The sequence below is a fragment of the Ceratotherium simum genome, chromosome 13, assembly GCF_057802395.1.
Source record: "Ceratotherium simum simum isolate JZ-2026a chromosome 13, ASM5780239v1, whole genome shotgun sequence".
In the NCBI taxonomy this organism is placed as follows: domain Eukaryota; kingdom Metazoa; phylum Chordata; class Mammalia; order Perissodactyla; family Rhinocerotidae; genus Ceratotherium; species Ceratotherium simum.
The window spans coordinates 7,164,023-7,179,315 of NC_141912.1; the positions used below are offsets into that span (position 1 = coordinate 7,164,023).

General features: G+C 46.0%; 1 protein-coding gene across 6 annotated transcripts in view; it reads left to right on the forward strand.

The window, feature by feature from the left end:
- Positions 1-15,293, forward strand: part of RREB1 (ras responsive element binding protein 1) — a 176,519-nt gene that overhangs the window by 91,499 nt on the left and 69,727 nt on the right. For all 6 annotated transcript variants that reach the window (XM_014788763.2, XM_087437954.1, XM_014788760.2 and 3 more), the window contains exon 2: positions 13,365-13,482. The gene's annotated coding sequence lies outside the window, so the exon portion shown is untranslated. The remainder of the gene's footprint in view (positions 1-13,364; positions 13,483-15,293) is intronic.

A 15,293-nucleotide genomic window follows, 5' to 3' on the forward strand; every position in this document is an offset into this window, starting at 1 on the left:
ATCCTATTTCAGGTTTTCACACTGATACCAAATCTTGCCCTACATCTAGGGTACAAAAATAGTATAGAATGTCTTAAGCAACTAATATTAACCCTGAGCAGAGAATGCACATTTTCTATGCACTTTCCTAGGCTTTGGCTCCAGCACACTGAAAGCAGCAAGGATGGGCCTGGAACTCAAACTGTAGGAAACTAAAGAGACCCAGTTTTTTTTTTTTTTTAATAATTTTATTTATTTTTTCTCCCAAAGCCCCAGTAGATAGTTGCATGTCATAGCTGCACATCCTTCTAGTTGCTGCATGTGGGACGCGGCCTCAGCATGGCCGGAGAAGCAGTGCGTCGGTGCACGCCCGGGATCCGAACCCGGGCCGCCAGCAGTGGAGCGCACGCACTTAACCGCTAAGCCACGGGGCCGGCCCGAGACCCAGTTTTTTAATGAAACCTGTTTGGTGGCTGAAGCCATAGAGATGATAAGTGTGAAGAAGGTGTGAAAGTTTTAAGGCCTGGCAACTTGGATGGGTTAGTGGGTCCTTTTGTTTTTCCTTTCTGTAAGCTAAATAAAATTAAAGGAGCATTTGCCTAATGTTATGAATGTGAATAATAATATTTGATTATAAATTTGGGGTGTACAGAACACATGACTAGAACCAATAGCGTGGTGCTTTCAAAATCTCAATGTAAGTTAGGTGGAACTAGAATTACTTTGCATATCTGTCGTCCAAACTCGTATCCCATTAAGTGACTCTTGGCTAGCAGGGTAAAAAAAAGTCATCACCACGATTAGTAGTTTCTTGCAGGTGAAGCCGGGAAAGGATTATTCTTACCTTGGCCGGAGCACAGCATTAGGGGTTAACTATAAGGAATAAAGAGACGATGAGGTTTTTTCCTTACATCCCTGTTTTTCCTGCAAACATCATTTTCACTATAGCCAGGTAGCAAATTGTTGTATAATCTGTTAGTCCTTTTTTTTTTTCCCTGAGGAAAATTGTGTTTCCAGATTGGGAACATGCCAGGATGTCACTGGCCTCTAATATAGTTTATGGAAAAGTGTCAGTTACAATTCCAAATCTGTTAAGTAACTGGGGCCACTCTTTTGAGTTATATTTTGACTTCTGCATTTTAGTTGTGGGGCCGGCAGAGCATGAAATTGGGTTTGTGTGAACATGTGCGTGCCTGGGTGTAGTGGACTGTATTTTCTTTCCAGAATTGTAATGAAGCATCTTAAAGAGCTTTGAAAAAATTTCCTCGGGCATATTCAGTGAGCACGGTAGATGCCGTTGTTTCGCAAGTTTTCTATTTTCTTTGTCTGTACAGGTTGTTCCTGACTTCATGGCTGGGAGGAAATTGAGGATGTTGAAGAGTGCTTGCCGTTTGGCCGGTGGGGCTGAACCAGTTAGCTGGCTTCTGTTCTCAGATGGACCAATGACAGGGCTGAGTCCTGTGGCTGTAGGAGAGGGGCCACACAGAAGGCAACGTTCTCGATTTTGCATGGAGACAGCATGGCTGCTCTGGTCTCTGCACACCCTTTTTTACTCTATTATCTAGCCTCATAAAGAAAACGATCCTAAAAATGCCAGCTTCATTTTGGAGAGTTGGCATAGAATTTGGTGTTGTGGATTTAATCTGTAACCTGGCTTCTGTCACTCATTTGCCACCATTTTCTCCATGGTGGCCTTGCCTACTGTCATCAGTCAGTCTCCTTTCTCCCACCTAGCCCTCTTACCTCTGAGATTATAAAGGGTTAAGAGATATTTAGTCAAGCAAGTTTTTCTTTGCTTTAATTGACTTTGGAAAGATTCCTCATACCCCAGAAAGGAACTCTGGGGGACTGTTTTAAACATCTGATCTTATCATCATCTGAACCCTTTAACCTCACATGTGCTGGTGTGAGGAACTCCTGGCCTTGAATGACAGGGAGTCAGGGTCCTCTGCTCTGATGTGAGAACTCCCTCAGTTGTTCCATCCCGTTATTGGCACACTGTCTCACTCTGCCTTGATTCACTCAGAAGTGGAGTTTGCTGCTGTTCCCTCTCCTGGATATTCGCGGGAACGCTCATAGCGTTAGGCAGGTGGAAGTACTTTTGAGACCAGACCTAAAAACACCCAGGCATCCCAGCAGAGTTGCATCTCACAGCAGTTAGGCCTGGGAGGGACTCAAAGATCATGGCCTGTGCTCACTCTGCAGACGAGGGGGCCAGTGTATTCCAGGCCATTTGCTTACGCAAGGAAGCACATGGTGTACTGCTCTGTGTTCCAGTGGTTAAAGGATGTTATTAAATGCTACTGAATTATTTTAATAATAGTCGTATAAACTCAGAGTTTACCCTGAGCTACTGTAACTAACTTCTGGGGTTTCTGGACTGTGATGAAGATAGCTCTTACGTTTGCTGCAGACAGAAAGCAAATATATAGGTGAGCCCAAAGATGAGTTCTCTTTCTTGGAAGTGTCAAGCCTCTCCCACACTGAGGTGCGGGGAGTGCTGGTACATTGGACTTGCAGGCTTTTAAAGTTGGAGCTGAAATGGATGCCCGGTAGGTGTTGCTCGGGCATTGTTCCAGGGTTCTGGAGGCCAGTAATATTTAAACAAGCCAAACAGCCCCTCCAGGCGAGCTGCAGGAAATCCAGCCCTGTGCTCCGTGTTGTTGCGTGGTCAGCGGGAGATAAAAGTGCGGACTGTTGGAGGGGAGGCCCCTCCTATCACTGGATGGCAAACTGTTAAGGGAAGATAAAAGGAGAGAGTGGGATGTTCTTCTTGAACAACAGGAGGGTGCGTTTATCACAGGCATTCAAGTAAAATGAAGGGGGTGAGCAATCCTCAGCTTTATGATTGCAAGTGTGTTAAGGAACTCTATCTGAGAAGCAGGTTGTGGTTTCATAAATACACTAAAACACTTTCATGTCATGAAAATGTTAATAGAGGCCAGTCTTTTTTCAATCAAAATAGACCTTTTGACTGGGAATGTTGCATTACACACTGCTTCAGTTAAAAGGGCATTAGCTTGCATTTCCAAATCTTTGTGCGCCAGAGATTTTCCCTGGGGAGGTATCTGATCCATGGGGACCTGGTGGAAGTGTCAGGCTGTCCTTGGGCTGAGCAGATGAGCAGAGCAGCCCCTCATGCACAGTGGTGATGTATCCAGTATACTTGATTTCTCAACTGTGTCTGTCTCTTCTTAGGTTTACTTCTGGTGCTGGCTGAATTATCACGCAGGTATGAGAGAGTTTAAGAGAAGGGTCCTGTTGGACTAATGTTGATCTCCCCTTTTAGATTTTCCTTCCTGTGCTTTGCAACTTTAGCGGGAAGTTTAGGAGTTTGCAAAAGGGTTATCTGTGTTTCAGGGTGGGGAAGAGCCTCTGCATGGTCAGTGCGAGTGTGAGCTCAATCAAACCAAAGGAGCCAGTGTGCTTTGGGCACGCTATGCTGTTTCAGACCCTGCAGGGTTGAGGGGCTTGGCTCTTTGTGTTGGTGCAGCAGCAGTGCAATTAGACACCCCAGGGAGTGCAGTTGTCGTGGACTAATCACCCTCCCGGTGGCTTAGGGGAGACACGCCAAGAGGGACTGTGTGCCTCGGGCTTCCTCCAGGACTACGCTAATCCCCCCCACATGCCGCCTTCCTTCCGAGGTGCCTCTGCTTCTTTGTGCTGGGCAGTGAGGTGGGGGTGGGGGCAGCACACAGAAACCAGCCCACGTGCCACCTCCCTCACAGTACCCCCATCCTGTCCTGTGATAGCTTTTGGTTTTTGCTCAGTTTACTTTAAGAAACACCATTTGCTTGCTAGTGTTTTTGGTTGGTTGGCTTGTGATAAACATTTATCAACCACTTACATCTTAGAAGATTTGTTTTTCTTTATAATTTTCTTAGAGACAAAATAGAGGGGAAAAATGTCACCCGTTACTTGGCACAGAGGGCAGCCGGTCGAGCTCCTGGTCATTTGGGCACGGTAAATTCACGAGCACAGTCACTCTCAGCTGACGGTTTGTAATGTCTGATTACCCACTGTGAAATTTTGACCACAGCTGACCACTTTTCCAGGGGGCGAGGAAAGATGTGATCTCCTCCTTCCACTGCTTTCTCTGAGCTCTTAGGGTAGAAGCATTTCGAACAACACTTTTATCTTCCACAAAGTAATTTTGGTTTTATAAGGGGTGTAGTCCTGAATGGGCCCTGGATTCTGGGAATCTGAAACCTAGATCCTAGGTTAACCACCTGCCCTTGGGGTGCTTAGCTTGCATCCAGCTCCTCCTCAGGGGAAAAGTAGAAAATCCTGTTTCTGCAGCCTCTGCTGCCAACCCATTACCGAGCATGCCAGGAAGGCCAGCCCCACGACCTCAGGGCCTGTGAAAGAGTTGCAGGATATTGCCTAAAACGCTCTACAAACTGCTATTGAACTTTACCCCAGCTTCCTCCCCAAAGCTGTAAATGTGACTGAAGGCACTGAGATCCACTTTAGAGGAGTGTCCAGAGCGATCCACTCACTGAAGTCCAGTTGCCTGAGAGTCTGGGGCGAGTTGCTGGGTGTCGGCTGCACTGTGTTCGGGTTCTGTAGCCGGGAGGGAAGAGGTGATGGAGAATATGGGGAAGAGCGAGGTCCCTGTGGAGCCAGCAGTGCCGACTTCCTTGAAGCAAATGCGAAGCTGACCGGGATTTGTTTCAGCAGGAACTGAAGCTGAGGCGGTTGTTTCCTGCTCCCCGTACAGCATTGCGAGTGTGGTAGCAGCTGTTCTGCTCCTTATTGTCAGTGGGATTGCATTTGTCATAAGCTAAATTATATTTATATTTCATTGTTAAAAAAAAATCCAGCTCTAGCTTCCAAGTTTAAAGGTCATCAAACTGGCCCTTGCCCTCCCAGCTTTGGCAGTGCAATACCGGAGGCCCGTGGGTGAATCAGGGAGCTGGGGAGAGCCAGCTCAGGGGCTGCATAAACTGGGAGGTAAATAGCATCAATAGCTCATACTGGGGGATGCTATACCGTTTGCAGCATTTTAATGAATATTCCTTTGATTGATTTCTGTATCGTGAGTTAAGGGGGGCAAGTATTATTAGCTTGATTTTCCAGATGAGAGAGCTGAGGCTTCGAGACAAAATTGCTCCATTGGTGGCAAGCTGAATTTCCAGTTCAAGATTTAAGACTCCACATCATGTGCTCTTTAAGTTATGCTACCATGGTTTATTCTCCTGGTGTATGCTTCTGAATCTTACAGTATAGTGAAAAAGGGACTGTCTGCTTAGAAGTACACAATCAGGAAGTCAGAAGAATATCTGACTTGGTCTCCCATCCACTGCAGGACTGAGTTATGATTATCCACCCACTGCTTGAATACTCCCAGGGACAGCAAACTCATTACTTTGTGGGGCCTCATTGCATCTGTGGGCAGCTCTAGTAGTTCAAAGCTCTGGTGTAAAGGATTATGGAGTTCCAGACCTGCTTCTTTGTGCCCCCTACCCAAACTTCATTCCTGCCATGGTGGACACGTGGGGAGAGTGTGCCCCACTTCCACGTGCCAGGCCTTCAGGTGTTTGCAGCCAGCCTTGCATGTCTCCAGTTCTTTCTCTTCGATGGGCTGAGCATCTCCAGTTCCTTCAGCCACTTCTTGTTTTCCCCCAACTTGGTTTCCCAGTCCTCTAGTTTGCTGATCACCCTTCTCTGAATGATTTTTCAATGATCCTCTTTGTGGTACAGCAGAAAGTGCAAGAATTTTGGAGTTTGACAACCCCCGGCTAGTATCTTGGCCCTGCCCTTAAGAGCTGTGTAATATCCAGCAAATAATCTGATCATTTACCTTGTAAGATTTGGGGAAGGATTAAATATATGTAAAGTACGTAACACATTTTCTGGCCCAGAGTTTGTCACAAATAGTTAAAGCCCCCTAGTTACTGAGAAGGGGGTCCTCTGAAAGGCATGTAATTGGATATACACTAGACTTCTGACATACTCTGATTTAAATCCTGTTTTCTATTAAAGCAATATCCTTCTTTTCTGTTTTTAAATTCTTCAGCTAAGGTGTGATGTGGAGGCGTCTCCCCACCCTTTCCTGATAAGCCAGCAGAGCAGATCTTAGGGTGGGGAGGGAGCTCCTGAACTGAATCCCCCGGAGGGCCTTAGTCTGGAAGACCCTTCCCTGCCCCTGGGGTAGGTGAGGGTGCCTGGTGGGCCTCTGCCCCTCTGCCCAGTGTGAGTGTTCCCTTATTCAGGCCTTTTTGGCTGCCCACCTCCTTTCTCCCTAGCTTCTTCTGGAAGAGTAGAGAACCATACAGGTTTTTGCTAAGTTGGGCAAGAAGGTGATGAAATAGCAGATTCTGGTGGCCAGGCAGAAAAACAATGTTGAGGAAAAGACTGGCTCTCCTAGGGAGAGGGACAAGGCCGAACGCTGAGGGCCACCGTGGCCCCTCCCAGAAGACCAGGGCCCTGCGTAACAAATGGCTGCCATGTGGCAGCCGCATGTTGGCTTTGTGAGTCTGGCAGCAGTTAGATCCTGTCAGTAAGACGTGCTCCTGGTAGAAGGGCTGCAAGGAGTGGAGTCGGCTTATTCACAGTCTTATTTACCGCCAGAGAAGCGTATAATTGGGAACCTGCCCCGTTTCCTCACTCTAAAGAAGCCAAGACCCCTGCAGAGAGATGCAAGAAGAGTGGGGTACCATGGGATAGTTTTATCTGGCATGTACCAGAAGATCTCTCCACCTTTCCAGCAGTTCACATATATATATATATATTTTTTTTTTTTTTTTTTTTTTTTGGTGAGGAAGATTCACCCTGAGCTAACAGCTGTTGCCAGTCTTCCTCTACTTTGTATGTGGGATGCCTCCACAGCATGGCTGACCAGTGGAGTAGGTCCGTGCCCAGCACCCAAACCCATGAACCCGGGCCGCCGAAGTGGAATGCATGGAACTTTAACCACTCAGCCACAGGGCCGGCCCTCCAGCAGTTCGTATTTTAAATAGTAAATTTAATCTGACTTATGTAGATATGTTTGGTAAGCAAGAACCCTCTCTTCCGAGTCAACACTTGCCTCCCTGCTGAAATTTTATGTAACAATTAAAATGTCCAAGTGATTTTTATTTATTTATTTATTTATTTATTTATTTATTTTTGAGGAAGATCAGCCCTGACCTAACATCCGTTGCCAATCCTCCTCTTTCTGCTGAGGAAGATTGGTCTTAGGCTAACATCTGTGCCCATCTTCCTCTACTTTATATGGTACGCCGCCACAGCATGGCTTGACAAGCAGTGCATCAGTCCACGCCCGGGATCCAAACCTGCAAACCCTGGGCCGCTGAAGCAGAGCGCACAAACTTAACCACTATGCCACCAGGCTGGCCCCCCAAGTGATTTTTATTTTTAAGAGAGAAGCCATGTCTCTCTCCTAAGCCACTCCTCCCCCCAACACTTTACTGAATATTAAAATGTTCCTTTACCTAAGGACAATGAACATTCCTTTTGAAAAGGAGCATCAGCAGCTGTGTTATTCCTGGTCTCCACTGGGGCACCTGAAACCTAATCAGTAAGGGACACCTGCTCTAGGCTGTAGGGATGATCTCCATTCAGTTCTCCTTCCTCCATCCATGGTCCCATTGAGAGACTAGCTACCGTAGATGGTGAGCTAGTTCTGCGGCTGTGGGGGGAGCTGTAGGGCTGCCTTCCCTTGGGGTCATCCTCCCTAACTCTTCCTCCTCACCCACCCCTTGTGGCACATTTACTGCCCTGGAGCAACAGAGAAGGGGAGAGATTTTGGGGGGGACCCTGTGGGTATACAGGGCCACTGGAAATCCTGGCCAAAGGGCTCAATGCTAGAGACCATCCTATAGCAACCTTGAAGGAGCTTTTCCACAAGTGATACAAGCTTGGCAAATGCTGTTTGCTGGAGAGATGGCTTTGAGGATCCAGAGCCACGTAGAGGCCCAGGCTGAGTGGTTTTGCTTCCCATGCACTGCAGGCCCTGCCCTGTCTGGAGCTCACATCCAACCCATCCCTGTTCCTGAGGAAGCTCAAATAGGCCCTCATAGCTTAATCTCCCCCTCCTTATTTATTTACTATTTTTTTATTGTGGTGAGTAAAGCTCAGTTACAACTGGCATCTGAGTCTCTGCTCCAGCACCTGGAGTTTTGCTCTGGGGGTGTGATAAACCAGTGGCTTCTTCACAAAGGAAAGTTTTTCAGGGAGATCCTTGGTTTTGTGTCACCCTTCTTTCAGAATCCTGCATAAAGATGAGCTCTGGTTCTCAAGGCTGAATCAGAATCCCCTGGGAACTAACAAGACTGCATGGCCCACACCCAGAGGTTCTGATGCAGTGGTTCTGGGGGTGGAGCCCGAGAATGTGCATTTCTTTTTTCTTTCAGTTATATTGAGATACAGTTGACATAGAGCACTGTGTGAGTTTAAGATGGACAATGTAATGACTGACATGTGTTGAGCACCTGCCTTTCTCACAAAGGTTGGTGATGCTGCTGGACAGGGACTGCCCTTTGGGGTGGCTGCACTGGAGGGTCAGTGATAGTTAACTTCTCACTGACTGGATGAGACTGTGAGATTTCCTTTGTATGGTGTTTAATTTTTCATCTATGCAGTTCTTTTTTTTTTTTTTTTTTGGTGAGGAAGACCAGCCCTGAGCTAACATCTGATGCCAATCCTCCTCTTTTTTTTTTTTTTTTTTTGCTAAGGAAGACTGGCCCTGGGCTAACATCCGTGCCCATCTTCCTCTACTTTATATGGGACGCCACCACAGCATGGCTTAACAAGTGGTGCGTCAGTGCACGCCTGGGATCCGAACCGGTGAATCCCGGGCCGCCGCAGCGGAGCGCGCACACTTAACCGCTTGCGCCACCTGGCCGGCCCTGATCTATGCAGTTCTGACTACTCACTCCCCACCCTCTATGCTCCCTATCTCTTGCCCCCTCACTACTTCCTACACACACACCTTGTTGGCACCCCAGCACCTGAGTGTATGGGCTCCCCCATCTAGAGCTTCCTCTTGGTCCAAGTCTGCATTCAATTTCCATGGAAGCAGAAGTGACCCAGAGGACACAGGTCACTTCTGAGCTCGAGCTTACATCAGTGGATCAGTTTGATCCAGCCGCTCGGGCAGGACTGGGATGTTTGGGATTTCAGGCAGAGCCAGTGGCTTCCTTCCAGACTCCTTGCCTGGCTACTTTTAGAACACAAGGGTGTAGGAGATGGAGTCCCCCATCCCTTTACACAGCAAGGACAGTGAGTGGTTGCAGACTCTTGCCCTGTGCAATGAACTTTTTAGTTTGAGGTGGAAGTCCAATCCTGCCTCCTGCCAGAGAGGAAGGCAGAGGTAAAGGTGGGAGGAGAGAGCTCCTTTTTCCTGCTTAGAAACAGGCGGAAATGGGAGGCCAGGCGCTGAGCAATCTGGAAGGGCAGAAGTGACTCAGAATATGATTGTTAGAAGTCAGAGAACGTGACTAAGAGAGCGCATCTGTTCTCTCAAGCCCTGTGCCAGGAGTTGCAAATTTTGTCCAAAAGAAACTTAACAGAGGTTAGAAACTAGATTCTCTTTGCTCTACCACCATGATCTTGGTGGCAAGTTACTTAACCCCTACACCTTAATTTTCTCCTCTGTACAGTAGGACTAATCTTTGTTGGGTTGCTATGAGGATTAAATGAGATAATGCACTTAGTGTGTGGCACATAGTGTTCAAAAACTGTTAGCTGCTATTATTATTATTATTATTATTATTTTTACTAATACTACTACTACAAAGTTAGAGTTTGGAACAAAGAGCCTTGGTCAGTGGGAATCAGGAAGGCTGCATGTGAAAAGTGGCCCCTGAGGGATGGGGTGGGGAGAGGAATGCAGGTGGATGTTCTGGGAGAAGTAAGTAAACAGAGAGGTGACTATGGGAACTGGTGGGCAAGAAGGCCAGAGGCAAACTGAGGCCAGAGCATGGAGGGCTTTCAATAGCAGTTTAAAAAGTCAGACCACTTCCTGTAGTCTTGAGGCAGAGATCAGAAGACAACCCAAGGAGGGGAGGCCCATGTACACGGTCTTGGGTCCCGTCCGCACTTTACTCTCTTGAACAGGGACTGTTCCAAGGGGCGTATCCCCCTCTTCTTAGTGGTCCCTCCCCACCCAAAGAGGAAGATCCAGAACTGGCTGGAACAGCTCACGGTGCCTGATTGTGCGGGCCTGCTTGAATGCTCTATGTGACACTCCAAGGCTCCGTCCAGTTGACCAAAAGCCCATGCCAGCGACAGGGGAGGGTGACTTGTGTGGGTTACCGCCTGTCCATAGACTGAACCCTACGCCAAGAAACACATCAACTTCCTGGAACTCAGAGCCATCATCACAGCTGTCCTCGCCTTCAGAGCATAGGCGAGGCTGTCCTGGGTAGAGGAGATGGTTTTGCCCCAGGCTTTGCAGGCAGGGGAGAACAGGCATTGGCATGGTGGGACATGCAGTCTGGTTTGGTTCTGTCCGCGGCCTAGCCAAGAGTAGAAAAGAATAGTTCCTTTCTGCCTCAGCTCATCCTTCGGAGTTGCTGTTGCTTCCTTGCTGCTTATTGAGCTTCATGGTAACTCAGAGCGTTGTAGTATCTGCCTCTTAATTCACATTCTTTCAGCCTGTTTTGGGTTGGCCAGAACTGGCCAGCTAGGCTGTTCACTAGGCTATTCCAATCAGTGGATCAACCATCCCAAGTATTTGCGGACATCTGTGTAGGTTCTGCACTGCGGCTATCCTGGTTCAGTGTGGTAAAGCTCACTATTACATCATCTGGGGGCCTCTACTGTCATCCCAAGCATCCAAACTTACCCCATCTTTCCTGGGGGCCTTAGGACAGATTTCAGATTTCACTTCAAGAATCCTCCGGGTTTTCAGAAGCTGGGAAGCTTTGTTTCTAGACCATCTTCCCTCTTATCTTTCATCTCTTCTTTGCTATCTCCTTGGAGCTGGAGACAGACTCCTTAATCTTTTCTTTCTGGCTTCGCATAGCATTGTCTCTTATCTCCTTAAAGGCTGGGGGCTGACCTTCCCCTCCCCCTCATCCTCAGTGATGGACCTCTGCCCTCTCCAAGTCGTCCTGCTTCCACTGGATCTGGGCAAAGCCTGTGTAGGAATGCAAATCCAGAAATTCAGCATCTTCCCTCAGGAGCCCTGAGACCCACCCCTTCAATTTCTCAGGCTGTGTTCTATCAGGTTTCCCCTACAGGAGCCATCTAGGACACAGCCTCTCCTCACTGGTCTTTTTTTTTTTTTTTTTTCTGAGGCAGTGGTGATAGAGGTAAGGAGTATCTTGAATTTTCTTCTAAGAACTGTCCTGTACTTTTCCACTCTCTGAGTTCTGTGAATCCCTCAAACCTGGTAGGATCCGACACAAGCAAGGTAGTGACTCTAGTTACTCAGCTTAATTGCAAGACATTCTCAATATTCAAATCATTTACATCCACGATCAGAGGGTGGAAGTTTCAGGGTCATGTCTGTCCCTGATACTAAGTGCAGATGCTAAGGTTGGCCCTCTCTTCCCCTTGGTTCCCCATGTATATTGAGGAGGTTACTTGGTGGACTTCTTAAGGTATCTTTTTTAAATGAAGGGAAGGAGTGAGTACAAATTTTAATGAGAGTGTTAGTTATATTCTGAAAAATTTTAATTCCAGAGACTTGTCTCTCTGATGTGTGTTTTTATTAACTATGTATAGAACTGTGGTTCACTTTACTGATTCAGAGATCGTGGCAGTTTCTAGAAATAAAACCATGGAGCTATTTCTCTCCAGACTTCCTAATAAAATTTACCATTAATTAAAAAATAAATAATAACACGGGGAAACTTTGCTTGCCTTTTTTTTTTTTAAGTGTTTAATTTCACCTTAGGCATCTTTAAGTTTAGATGGGTGGAGATGATCTGAAAGGATGTTTTGTTTGTGCAGTTCTAAAACCTCATAGGAATTTTAAATAAAATTGACTTGATTCATAGTTTAAAGGATGGTGGCTTCCATATCAAGTAAAATCAGGATTCTTATCCTGCTTGTCCTGGAATGAGCTTCTGGGGTCCCTGACCCTCCTGGTGCTGAAGGGAAATGTTGGTGTAGAGTTATGTGCATTTGTCTCTGGGAAGGTCCATAATTTTCATCAGATCCTCAAGGAGGGTCTTGCCCCCAGGGAACATGGAGAGTTACTGGGGTGTAATAAGGGTTCCTCTAGGCCTAAGGGGTCTCTATCCCATTCAAGGGCTGTCCCTATGAGTTTCTCCTTGTTTCTTGTTACTTCATTGAAAATCCAAAGAACTTTTCAAAAGAGAAAGGGACAAAAAAAAAGATGGAGAATTGAAGCAAATGAGGTGTAAAGAGAGAGAAATTGTTCACGGTGTCAAAATCATTGAGAAGCTGCTGCTTATAGAAAGGGTTGGTGGAGCCTTCTCACCCCTCAACAGACCGGTCTAGCCCGCCTTCGGTGCTCAGTAACTGTGTGTGGACAAAGTGAGTAAGATTCAAGATGATAACTGGGCGTGTGACATGATCGGGCAGCTTTCCTCCAGACACTCTGAAAGGAGATAAAAATGAGAAGATATGCCAAGCAACTGTTTCTCGACAGGTTTTGTCCACGTGGCAGTTTATTTCACTTCTTTAGTCTTCTCCCAGTTTTGCGCTCTTCACTTTAGCTGCAGGATGCTGTTTTCAGAGACCCAGAGAATGTGGCTGAGCCTTGTAGCTCTGGGAAATGCTGCAGTCCAGTTTTCTCTAACTTTGTAGAGGGCTAAACACAGCTTTCTCCCGGGTCGGGGATTCAAGGCCCCTGACACCCCAGAGCAGACTTGCTCAAACTCTTGAAGGGCATATGTAGTTTGAGAAGTTTTCTGTAATCTTCCCTCCAGAAAGGAAAAGATATGCATTTGGTCCTATTTGAATTGTGTTATGGACACTTCCCCCATCACTCAGGAAAAGATGTAATAATCTCTCCTTTACGTTGAGGACTGTTTAGTTCCATGTTTTTTACTTTCTTCAACTCTCTTCTTTTTTCCTCTCTGTTTCTGATAGCACTTAGTGCTATCTTGTTCTTCTCTGCCGTTTAAACTGGCAGTCCGTTAGCATCTGCTGTTAACGTGCCATTAAGATGCTCAAAGCTCTGCTGGGAGCCAGTGGTCCAAGCATTCTCAGGTAACGTTGCCCTCTATGTTGTTGGGGCATGCTTTGGGGGTTCCTGTCTGTTCAAGGTACGTGCATCTCCGGTCCCTCTTGCTCAGATGACTCGGGAGCTGGAAGCTTGCTTATAAGTGCAGGCAGAGGATGGGAAATGTTCTGTTGTCCTTAATTGGTGATTCCCGGTGGTGGTAAGTGGAGAAAATGGTACAAAGACAGGATCATTTCTGGTCTTGACTCCGTCTTAATGTCACATTTTCTCGTTTTTATAGGTTGCTCCGACTCTGCTCCAGAGGTGGTGGCTTTGAGGTGTGACCCAGCCCACATTTGGGCCCAGCCAGCGCCAGCTCCTCAGTAAGGAGGGCCAGCTTGATAAGACGAAGAAAACAGGTCAGTTAAACTTGAATGACTTTCCTTGAGTCACAATAACTCTGAGTGTTGGATCTTCCTCTCCCCTCCTCTCTCTCCCCACGTTCTCTTTGAGTTGCCTTCCCTCTTCTCCAAGTCTTCCGGAGGCTTTGATGCAGAACCACGCTGAAACTGTAACTGTGAATGGCTGTGAATGGCTAGTTCTTCCTGATCTAATGGGCCTGAGGTGTGGGATGAGACATCGCGGAAGAGGTGCTGAGCGTTGGTCTCACAGGAAGCAATGCTTCAGATACCCTAGTCCCTGCTTCTCCCTTCCCACCCCCAAATTCAGGCTGTGTTAAAAATTGGAACACCAGACCAGTCCACTTGGCCGTGTCAATGAAGATGACCATTTCTTTTCACATCTGTGATTTGAGAACTTTGTCTGGGTTCCCAGTCCTCTCTGGTTCCAGCTGGAGATTATATTAGAATAGGGCCAGTGATTTTTGTTTCTGTTTTGTTTACTATTATTATTATTATTTGCAGTGGCAGGGTTGATGAGTAGGATAGAGTCAGGGAACAAAGGAGAGAATGAAAATACTAAGACTGTAAATATCCATAAAGAAAAAGGTGCTTTGTAATGGGCCTTAAACTGTTAAACTTGTCTTTCATCCCCTGAGCTAGAGTATCAGAAGGTTGGGTTATTGCCCTGGTACAGTCCAGGGTCAGGCATGGGTTAGGTAGAATCGACTAATACTGGCCACCTGGCTTCGGGTTAAATTAGCACATAGATGCGCTTTAATGTTAAGGTGGATTTTTTTCCTAACATGGAACAATGAGCTACGTTGTGTTTTACACCAGGTTCTTTGCCTTTTTCCCTGCTCCATCATCCCAGAGAGAGAACTTAAGTATAAGACACAAGGGCAAACTAGAGTAAAATCTTGTAATAGCTCCAAGGGGCTGGTTGGGTTGAACAGCTTTTCAGGGATGAGTCCAATGACTCTGTTCTTCTTTTCAAATGTGGAGCCGTGAGTTTCATTTTGTTAATTGGACTTTCCAATCAGAGATGAGAAGAGTCTCTGCTTAAAAGATACTGCTATTTACTTACCTTTAATCTAGGAAAAGGAAGTAAATGTAGGTGATCTTGGCATCATCAATGGGTAGTGTCACACTTTACACTTTATCCCAAAGCAGGAAATAAATTTAGCAAATGTCTTCCTGTCCAGACAAAATGGGAAACAACAAGTTTGCATGACTTTTCTCTTTTTCCAGTTGGCATAAGCCCTGGCCACTTTTAGCCCTTATGTTGGTTAGCTATAATGACTATTGCTGGTATTGTATATTTAAGATACTTAGGTAGTCTGTAAGAATGTATCTTTAATGTTATAATGACTGGGACAGAAATTCTTACTGGCAGTTTGGCTCTGTTTAGTGAATATATTTTTGTTAATTTTTGTATTGACTATTTCTCTCCTCTTCATTTTCTTTCCCTACTCAGTGATAGAATTAGAATATATTTTTTGTAACATAATTTTACATTTAGTCCTAAAGGTGTTGAACCTATTCCCAGATTTGAGTCAACTCTATCACATTGTTCTTTTCTAAATGTAGTAATAGGACAAAAGCAAGATCGTCTTCTAAACTCTGACTGAAATTGGTAGAAAGGTTAACTTTCTTTTTACAGACATAACATAATTGCAATAAAGAAGATTTCTAGTCAGTTATTTCATAATTTGCTATACATTAAAACTATGGGGGAAATACATATAAAAGAATGAGATGATTTTGGTATTGAAGGTATCCACTCATTTGAGTCGGACAAATAATTATATACCAGTTGATTACAGCAGTTC